We start from the raw sequence: 9,610 nt of genomic DNA, 5'->3' as shown, positions 1-9,610 counted from the left end.
TATTTGAATGATTTATAATATTTAAATATTGTATATTAGATTTAATTTTCAAAAATTTTGAATATTGAGTGATAATATTGAAAATTTGTGAATTAATTTTTTTTTTGTTTTTTATTTGAGACAAGATAACACTTTTTAAATGTTGTCGTAGGTGAAAAAAGCGTTGTCGTTACTAAAAAAGACAACGCTTAAAAAGCGTTGTCTTTTCCAAATATCACAACGTTTTTTATGCGTTGTCTTTGCTCAAAACGACAACGCTTTTTAAAGCATTGTCTTTTGACCGCGGCCTTTTACAATATTGGCTACGACAACGCTTTTTTGTGACAAAGACAACGCGGAAAAAGCGTTGTCATTTTTAGATACGACAACGCTTAAAAAAGCGTTGTCGTTTCCAGAAACGACAACGCTTTTTCCGCGTTGTCTTTGAGCGTGGTCTTTTACAACACTGGGTACGACAACGCTTTTTTGGGGACATTAACAACGCGAAAAAAGCGTTGTCTTTGGCCGTTTTTCTTGTAGTGCTTATTTACCCAAATAAGGATTCCTTAATCATTTTTTGACTATTTAAACATGTTCAAACATATTAATTACTTAAACAAGAGTCGGGTTACTACAGGACAAGTCAAGCCAAAATGATTCAGTTGAGGAGAGTGAAAATGAATCAGTCGACCATAAGCTCAATTGAAATGAATAAACAAGACTGAAATGAATCAATCAAGGAAAATGAAGTGAGCTCGACTGAAAACTTTCAAAGAAGGCATCAATATATCAGTTGAGAAGGAAAAGTAGTCGTGAATAAAAATCAATTGAAGCCAACAACCTTTGGAAAAGGTTTCTCGTACTCTTTAGCAAAAAAGAATGTGCAGACGCAAACTTTTAATGCGGATTTCAGAAATTGTTAACGTTGAGAAAATACAAGACAACGACTTCTTTCTGCACATTTATTTTTGAATCATTTACCATTGAACTTTCCTATATAAATAGGTATCAAGACCAGTTAAGAAAGCTACCGTCTCTAAAAAAATCTGATATAATGTTTGAAGTCAACTGAAATACATTTTCTAAGAGCTCAAGCTTTATTTTGAAGTTCATATTAGAGTCGAAGAACACAAGCACACGTATGAAGTTTTATCAAATCATTTAGGATCGACATTTTGCCAAATGTTGAGTTGTACACATTTGTTTTAAATCAGTCAAGGACTGTAACTGTGTTTTAGACTTCAGTCGAGGACTGTTGTATTGATCCAAAGTTTAGGATTTTCAGTGTCTTGTGAGACTCAAAGTCTTCTAGCAACCTAGGAGTTTCGGGATAGGTAGTGGGTTAGTTCTATTCTTGGAGTTGGCTATTACAATCATTGTAAAGTCAAAAGTATTCTATTATATCCTTCCAAGGTGTAAGAAGGGGTGACGTGAAAGCAGTTGAGACTCCGAACATCCAAAACATATCTCGTATTATTTATTTACTACATTACTTATTCAGTTCAGCCATCTTTTATTGTTTAATTTTTCTATCGACCTCATCCCGCACTTATCAAGTTGGTTGATTGACATACACACGAGAAATACTAGAGCTCAGTTGTTAACCCAACTAAACCCACTATTGAAAAAGCAAGCAGTCAACTAAACTCATCAGTCGGCCCTAGCAAACTGACCTCTTTGCAACTAGTCGAGCCTACCAGTCAAAAGATCAGTTCTGGTTTGCAAAAGAAGTTAGAAGTGGTTAATGTAGTGTGTTTTATCACCTCCATATACACACGTCGTCTATCCCAACATAAAAATTTTAAAATCAAATTAAATTTCGTTAGTTTTATTAATATTTCATTAAAATATCACCAAAATAATATATGATATAGTCGTGTGAATCCTAAAAAAAATGAATGAATTTTAATTATGTTGCGATCTTGAAAATTTTGGTTATATAATATTTTGATTTCTTAATTTTACAAATTAATATTTTGACTATCTCTCAATTACAAGAAATATTTTTGTAATATAATATAAGTATATATATATATATATATATATATATATATAATATAATTGGTGTACTATTTGACTATTTCAGGAAATTTAATTAATACATCTATATATATATATATATATAAACAAAGTTTTTGTCAAGAATAGTAGTTTTTCGTCAAAAAATGTATACTATAAAAATAAATAATTTATTACATTAATTATATCCATCTACCAAATCTAAAATTAATTTCAAAACTTTCAAAATTCATATTAAAATTTAAAATAAAAATCTTGATAATATAAAATAACTTAAAATATAGTCCGAAATTTCATTAATTTTTTTTATTTTTCGTTTATCAATTGTTTCCTTATTATTTATCAATAATTAATATTTTTTTAAAAAATAATAGCATTCATAATTATTTATCATATATTTATGCCAGTATATTGATTTTGAAATAATATTAAAAATAATAATATTAATATATTTTCATACGGGATCAACATAATAAATATTATCAATAGATAATTAGAAACTATATAATAAAATATATATATATTTGAACAAAAAATAAAAAAAATATGTAATAAATAATTTGATTAGTCGTTACGAATTTTAATAATTAAATAAATATTATCAATAAAATTTAAAATAATTATTTAAAATATTGTTAATTTTACATATATGTGTGAGTGAAAATTTTCATTAATGATATATATATATATGATATTTTGGTTCAAAATATGATATTTGATTGAATATTTAAAATTTTAAAATTTAATTGGAAGTTTTAATATTTTAAATTTCAAATATATATAAATTGAGAGTTATCAACTATATATAGTAGGTTCATCTCAAAATTTAATGCTAAATAGAAAATAGTAAATAATGCTATAAAAGATAATGTACCAATATATAGTTTAAAATTTGAAATTTGATCGGATATTATCACTAATTTTAATTTCAGTTACGTTATATATATATATATATATATATATATATATATATATATATATATATATATATATATATATATATATATATATATATTTGTGTGTGTGTGTGTTTGTGTGTGAAATTTTCATAAATATTATATATGATAATATATCAATTTTTGGTTCAAATTTAAAATTTAATTGATATATCACTAATTTTTAATTTTAGTTAATTTGTTGTGTCAATATATATCTAATGTGATCACTATTATTATATTTTAGTTAATTTTTTGTGTACATAAATATATATCTCTCTCTTTCTCTCTCTCTCTATATAATCGGATGATATTAATAATTTTTAATTTCTGATAATTTTTTGCATCGATGTATATGAGTAAAATTTTAAAAATACTATATATGACAATGAACCAATTCTTGATTTAAAAATTTAAATTTGATCGGATGTTATCGCTATTTTTCAATTTCAGTTAAATTTTTGTATTCATATATATATATATATATGTTAAAATTTTCAAAAATGCTATATACGAGATTGTAAATATTTTTTGTTCAAATTTGAAATTTTATAGGATATTATCAATAATTTTTAATTTCATTTAATTTTGTTGTTTTGTATATCAGTGTATACTAGCCACAACTCACACGCATTGCATGTGTGATGTTATATACAAATATTATATTCAGTATGTATATAATATAAATTTATTTTTTTAAGTATTTTATTTTAATTTTTTTTTTTTTTTGCAAGTTGATAATTTTTTGGGGTTTTTTTTTGAAAAAAATTTAAAAGTGAACATACCAAAAGACTACTAAGGTGCTCTTGCTTTATATATAGTATAAATATGAAAATTTCCATAAATGCTATATTATAATATACCAAATATTTGTTTTAAATTTTGAAATTTGATAGAATGTTATCACTACTTCTGAATTTCCGTTAATTTTTTGTGCTGTAAAAATTTAATAATTGATATATATATGCTAATGTATCAATTTGATCCGAAATTTGATCGGATATTAATATTTTTCAATTTCAATTAATTTTTTTTATCCATGAATATGTTAATTAAATTTGCATAAATGCTATAAATGATATTTTAAGTTTTGCAATTTATAACCAATTTAATGACTCGACCCACATCAAAATATAGGTTGCATTTAAATGTTTACACTGATGTATCAAATAATTAATTTATGTTATGATTTTGAGTGTCGTGTTACTTTTATATATTTAGTTCTCACTACTCTTTATCGTATTAAATCAATATAAATGTTTTTTTATAATATTACGTATTCGAAATTTTAAAAGAGTGTCGTTACTAACGTATGGTATATCAACTATTCATAAATCAATATTAAAATTCATATTAATTAAAAACTTGATATAATTTTCTTGTAACATATGCTAAAAAATACTTAAAATTTTTAATTTATTAAAATACTAATAATCCGTGCATCGGGCGGGTGAAATACTAGTTGTATATAGAACATAATCTCATTCCAAGAAAGAGAAATAATTTTGTTGCAAATTTGACCAGAAAATAGATTTTCTTCTAAATTCAGATTCTGCAATTAAGCTTCATTAAGTAAAAAGTTATTGAAACAAGATTCTGTAATCAAGCTTAATTAATTAAAAAAATGTTGATATATATATATATGAATATATTTGCATTTTTCTATTTGCATATAGTTTTCTCGATATTATAAACATATTAATGGATTTAGTAAATATGGTATTCATAATTATAATATCATTTATATATTTCGGATTCGCGGATTCGGAAAGATCTGTGTCATTAATTTCACATCTTTTTTTAAGCTATATAACTTTATATTCTTTGCATAGCACACTACTCTTGTAAGAAAAATGATAAATAAAAATATCTATTTGCTTTTTGTTACAATCTTTTTGGCAATATTGGTTGCACACAGATGTTATGCCGATGACGAAGTAAGTTTTCATTGTTTCTTGACAGTTTCTTACACTGAATACACTGAACTCATATACGCGAAAAGATTCTTCTTGCCCAAAAAAACATGAAAAAAATTAACTACTATATATAATTATAGTGTATATATGTGGGCAGCATATCATAATTATATATATATATATATATGCATGCGTATGTGTTCTATGGTAGTAATAATAATATTTATTTAATAATAATATATCATAACATTGCATTTTTTTTGCTTCTTCATCTCATTTGCCTTTTATTTGGGTGAATGATGAGTTTTCTCATTTATTGATAGAACCTATAACGAATGATTTCTTGTAATAATATTTACAAGTTTTGCTTGCTCAAACAAAAATAATAATATTTATTTAAAAAAATTTTTCCAGCCACAAAAATATTGGTGCATAGCGTACTTCCATGGTCATGATCTTAAACGTGAATTGGAGAAATTTGTGAATTTCGCATGTGCCTCTATTGTCGATTGTGGACCGATTAAGCCTGGCGGTATGTGCTATATGGGCAGCCTATATTTAGATGTGATGGCATCGTTCGTTCTCAATTCCTACTATCGTTTGACGGGCAATTGTTGGAACGGAGTTGGGGTTCTGTGGCCTGAAGATCCATGTAAGAAAACATTTTTTTTTTCTATTTTGTTATTGTATATAATATATATATATATATATATATATATATATTGGATTTTATTTTTTGAAATATATAGTGGATTTTTAAAAATAATTATAATATCTCATACATTATCGTTATTTTTTAAATATATGCAAATTTGAATAGTTTAATGATTAAAATTTTTATTTTAATGGAATTTAATAGGAAAAACTGCAAATGTGGTCATGTATGTTTGTTACTTTGCGATTTTGGTCTTCTATGTTTTCATATTTCAGTTTTAGTCCTGCATGTTCCGATTTTTGGCAATTTCGGTCTTTTTTATTCGAAAATGCTTACGTGGCACTGTACACGTCAGCTCCACATCAGCACTGTATTGGTGCCAAGTCAGCGACACATCGGAAAGAGGACTAAAATTGCCAAAAAAACTAAAGATAGCGGAATAAAACTGAAATCTAAAAATATAAAGAACTGAAATCGCAAAGTGACAAACATACAGGACCAAAAAAACAATTTTCCAGAATTTAATATATGTTAAATTTTTGTGTGATTTAGTATATAATTATAAATGGTATTTGTACAAACTTTTTTGTCTAACAGAATTTGAAATTTCTTGAATTTGAATAGTTCTGTACGTACAAATTTTTAAACAAGTTTCTATCTCTATTGTTATTTCCTTTAATATCATATATGGTGGATTTTAATTAAAATGATTATTGTATATTTTTGTTGCATACATTTTGTATCGTGATTTTTCTTTTCTTGAAAATTTTTGTGTCGTTATTTTAAAATATAAAAAAAATGAAAATCTTGAATTGAAGAGTTTTATAAAATTTAGTTTAAATGGACTCTAGTATATGTTCATTTTTTTGTGAATTATTATATATAGTATTTATACTAACTTTTCGTGTAAGTGAATTGAAAATTTCTTGATCAGTTCGAATAATTTTATGGTCAAATGTTTTTAAAAAATGAGATTTAGGTTATATTAAATTCTATTATGTAAATTAGCATATATAGTTTTTGGATCATAAATAAAACAATTTTTTTTTGTAATATTATATAAATTATTTTTTAATGTAAGTTATATATTATGAGTTTTTCAGATAACCTAATTTTATCTTTTTGTTTATGTTTTGCAGCTTCCGGTCGTTGTCATTTTTTATAAAAGTGAGGTGGAAAATAATTGTTCCCATATAATAAAAATTTATTTTATAAACATAGAATGTGATTCCGTTATTTATTTTTATGATTTTTTAAAAGCTATTTCGCTATATTTGTTCTTAATCTATTTATCCGTGAATGAATATATATATATATATATATATATACACACACACACTCTCTCTCGTACTCTTGTAGTCTATATATTAAAAAATGAAAAATAAATGGTGAAATAAAAAAAAAGACAAAACTCACATTTCTGTATATATAAGGGAATCTGCAGTAATAAAACCCTACAATGGGTTATGTTGTGTAACATCGCTGCCACATTAAAATAAATCTCGTTGCTGGGATCGAAATCTATGTGTAGAGGGGGGAATACACATTTTAAAATATTTTTGAGCTACAATAGCTCGTTCCTGAGATGTTAAAAAATGAACCGAGCACCAAGAGATTATATCGAGTTCGGTTTTCAAACCGAGCAGAATACACTCAAAATAATCCCTCCAAAAATAGATTAAACATTTTAGAAATCAATTGAAATGAATGCAAGACTTCAAGTTGAAATGATAAAAACATTTTGGTTGAAGCATTTTATCACACTTTGTTTGCAACATTTTACAATACAATCCAAAACAGCAACAAGTAACAAGTAAATGCAATATAGAAAAGAGACATGAATTTTTTTTATGGAAGTTTGAAGGTTAAATCCTTCTAAATCTTCCCTTCTTCAGTTTTCGAGATGACTCCACTAGAATATTTTTTAATTATACAAACTCGTACAATCCCAATCCAGGCGATTACACTCTCTATTAGAACTCCTATCAAACTCTCAATGTTCTTGACAACAAATCAACAATCAGTTACACATGCATTCTTTAATGTATTTGTGCAAATTAGGCTCTTACTCAACTAATATATGAAATACATCTCTCATTTTTGTGTGTGTGAGCTCTCTTCATCTTATATACACATATATTAAATATGGAAGAGTGTTCTATGAAACTGGATTTTGTACGAAGAGGTTGATTTGTGAACGCTCAAGACTCTATTTGTTATTCGCACCGTGAGCTTTGCTATTAACTTAGCTGAAAAATCTGTTTCGCTACCCGCTCCCCCTTTGATTTTCATAATCATGTTGTATTTATAACCTTCAAGAATGATATGAAATTTAGATTCAAGAATATGACCGTTTTTAAAGTTTTTGTACGATTTCTTGTGTTGCAACAGTCATATTTGAGTTGCTGAAAATTTTATGAAATTGAGTTGATTTTAATGTTCATTGGACTGGTCTGGCTGAGTTACTTCTGATTAGGCCTGATCAAATGTTGATTTGGTCTGTTCAAATTGATATGGTCCATTCAAACTGATCTGGTCCATAGTTGAGCTGGTCCAATTGAAGCTTGGTCCGATCTGATCCATATTGAGTTTATCGGTTTACTTCATTATAGCTTTTGATTATTGATTTTTAGGTAAATGGATGAACAAAAAAGCTATAGCACTTTGCCTTGTCTTTCCAAATAATCAAGAATCACTCGATTTACGATAAACATAAAAGAATGTATATTTATGGATGCTTTATAAATATATTTTAGAATTTAAGGTTTATTAATAACTAAATTTTGTGTTTTATAATAAATCATATAAAATATAAGTTTTTGTGTAATTGTAATATTTTGCCCTTTTTACATGTTTGTAAAACAAAAATAACTTTGGCTTTGAAAATGAGAAATAAATGATTCTTTGACCCGTGGAAAGTTAATTCAAGATCTATAATATTGTTGAAAAGCATGAGATAAAAATCTTTTCATGATTGGGATCAAATTAGCAACATGTAAAAGTTACAACGATAGAAATATAGTTTTACCATGCTCCAGTAATTTGATCATATCTCTAAATATACCAAGTCAAATGGTACAAAAAAAAATTACCATAATTCAGAAAACTCAATTATCTACAAGTTATGTTTCATGTGGAATTTTAAAATCGGATGGGAATATTGTCAAATGTGGAGTGCGAGATCACATAAATTCTTGGACCATTCATGAAGACTTATATGTACAAAACAATATATTAATTGTTTTTGTCTCCCCAAATTTTACTATAAATAGGGTTGTATATTGAAGAATAAATATATCCCTAATTCTATGAACTAAACTTTGAGTTCATATTTTTCTCTATATTCTCTCTTTAAGTTCTTCACTTAAATATAAGTATCATGTCAATTAAATGTTCCAAGTGCTACACTTTCATTATGAGTAGCTAATCTTTCAAAGTCGAGATAGAAATATGAAGCTTTTGGTATGATAATAAAGTTATTATAAGATAATAATATATGTTTAATATTATTTAATCTTTATTTAATCTTTATGTTATACTTAATTTCTGTTATTTAGATATTATTATACCCTACTTATAAGTGTGAGTCTTAATTTATTGTTGCTATTTGTTACACTAAATTCTTGGTACAATTTAAATGTTAGTTCGGTTTTACCAAGAATTTACAATGGATACCTTGATTTATTAGAGTTGAATTATATCATAATGTTAAATATTGGTAACATTAAAATGTTTGCTCGATGTTACCAGTCACTTAAAGTGAGATCCTTGATTTGGTATTAACAAATATATTGACATAGCACAAAAAATACTTAGCAACAATTATAAATTTTGATGTATATAATATACCAATATGAGGATAATATATACCATATTATAAATAATAAATATTTGATAAGATCGGATTGATTGTAGACGAGGTGAACATACCAAAAAAAATTATTTAATCTACAAAGTTAGAAATCAATCGGGTTGGCGATTAACTTCTTTCCTTCTTGGTTGTCTATGTAAGTTGACAAACAAATGAAATGTGTATAAGATGCCAAAAGACATACTCTGAACACTAAGTAAGAAAAATGAATGCGAGACTACACGATCCTACCTGG

The 9,610-nt window shown here is 25.9% G+C and overlaps 1 long non-coding RNA gene across 1 annotated transcript; it reads left to right on the top strand.

Moving 5' to 3' along the window:
* The first annotated feature begins 4,772 nt into the window (after positions 1-4,772).
* LOC140894727 (uncharacterized) lies at positions 4,773-6,774 on the top strand. Its single transcript, XR_012153915.1, has 3 exons — positions 4,773-4,870; positions 5,264-5,501; positions 6,644-6,774. It is a non-coding gene; the product is annotated as an uncharacterized lncRNA (long non-coding RNA).
* Positions 6,775-9,610: the final 2,836 nt, after the last annotated feature.

This window comes from Henckelia pumila, chromosome 4, assembly GCF_033568475.1.
Source record: "Henckelia pumila isolate YLH828 chromosome 4, ASM3356847v2, whole genome shotgun sequence".
Taxonomy (NCBI): domain Eukaryota; kingdom Viridiplantae; phylum Streptophyta; class Magnoliopsida; order Lamiales; family Gesneriaceae; genus Henckelia; species Henckelia pumila.
This window is presented reverse-complemented; position numbering and strand designations above follow the sequence as displayed.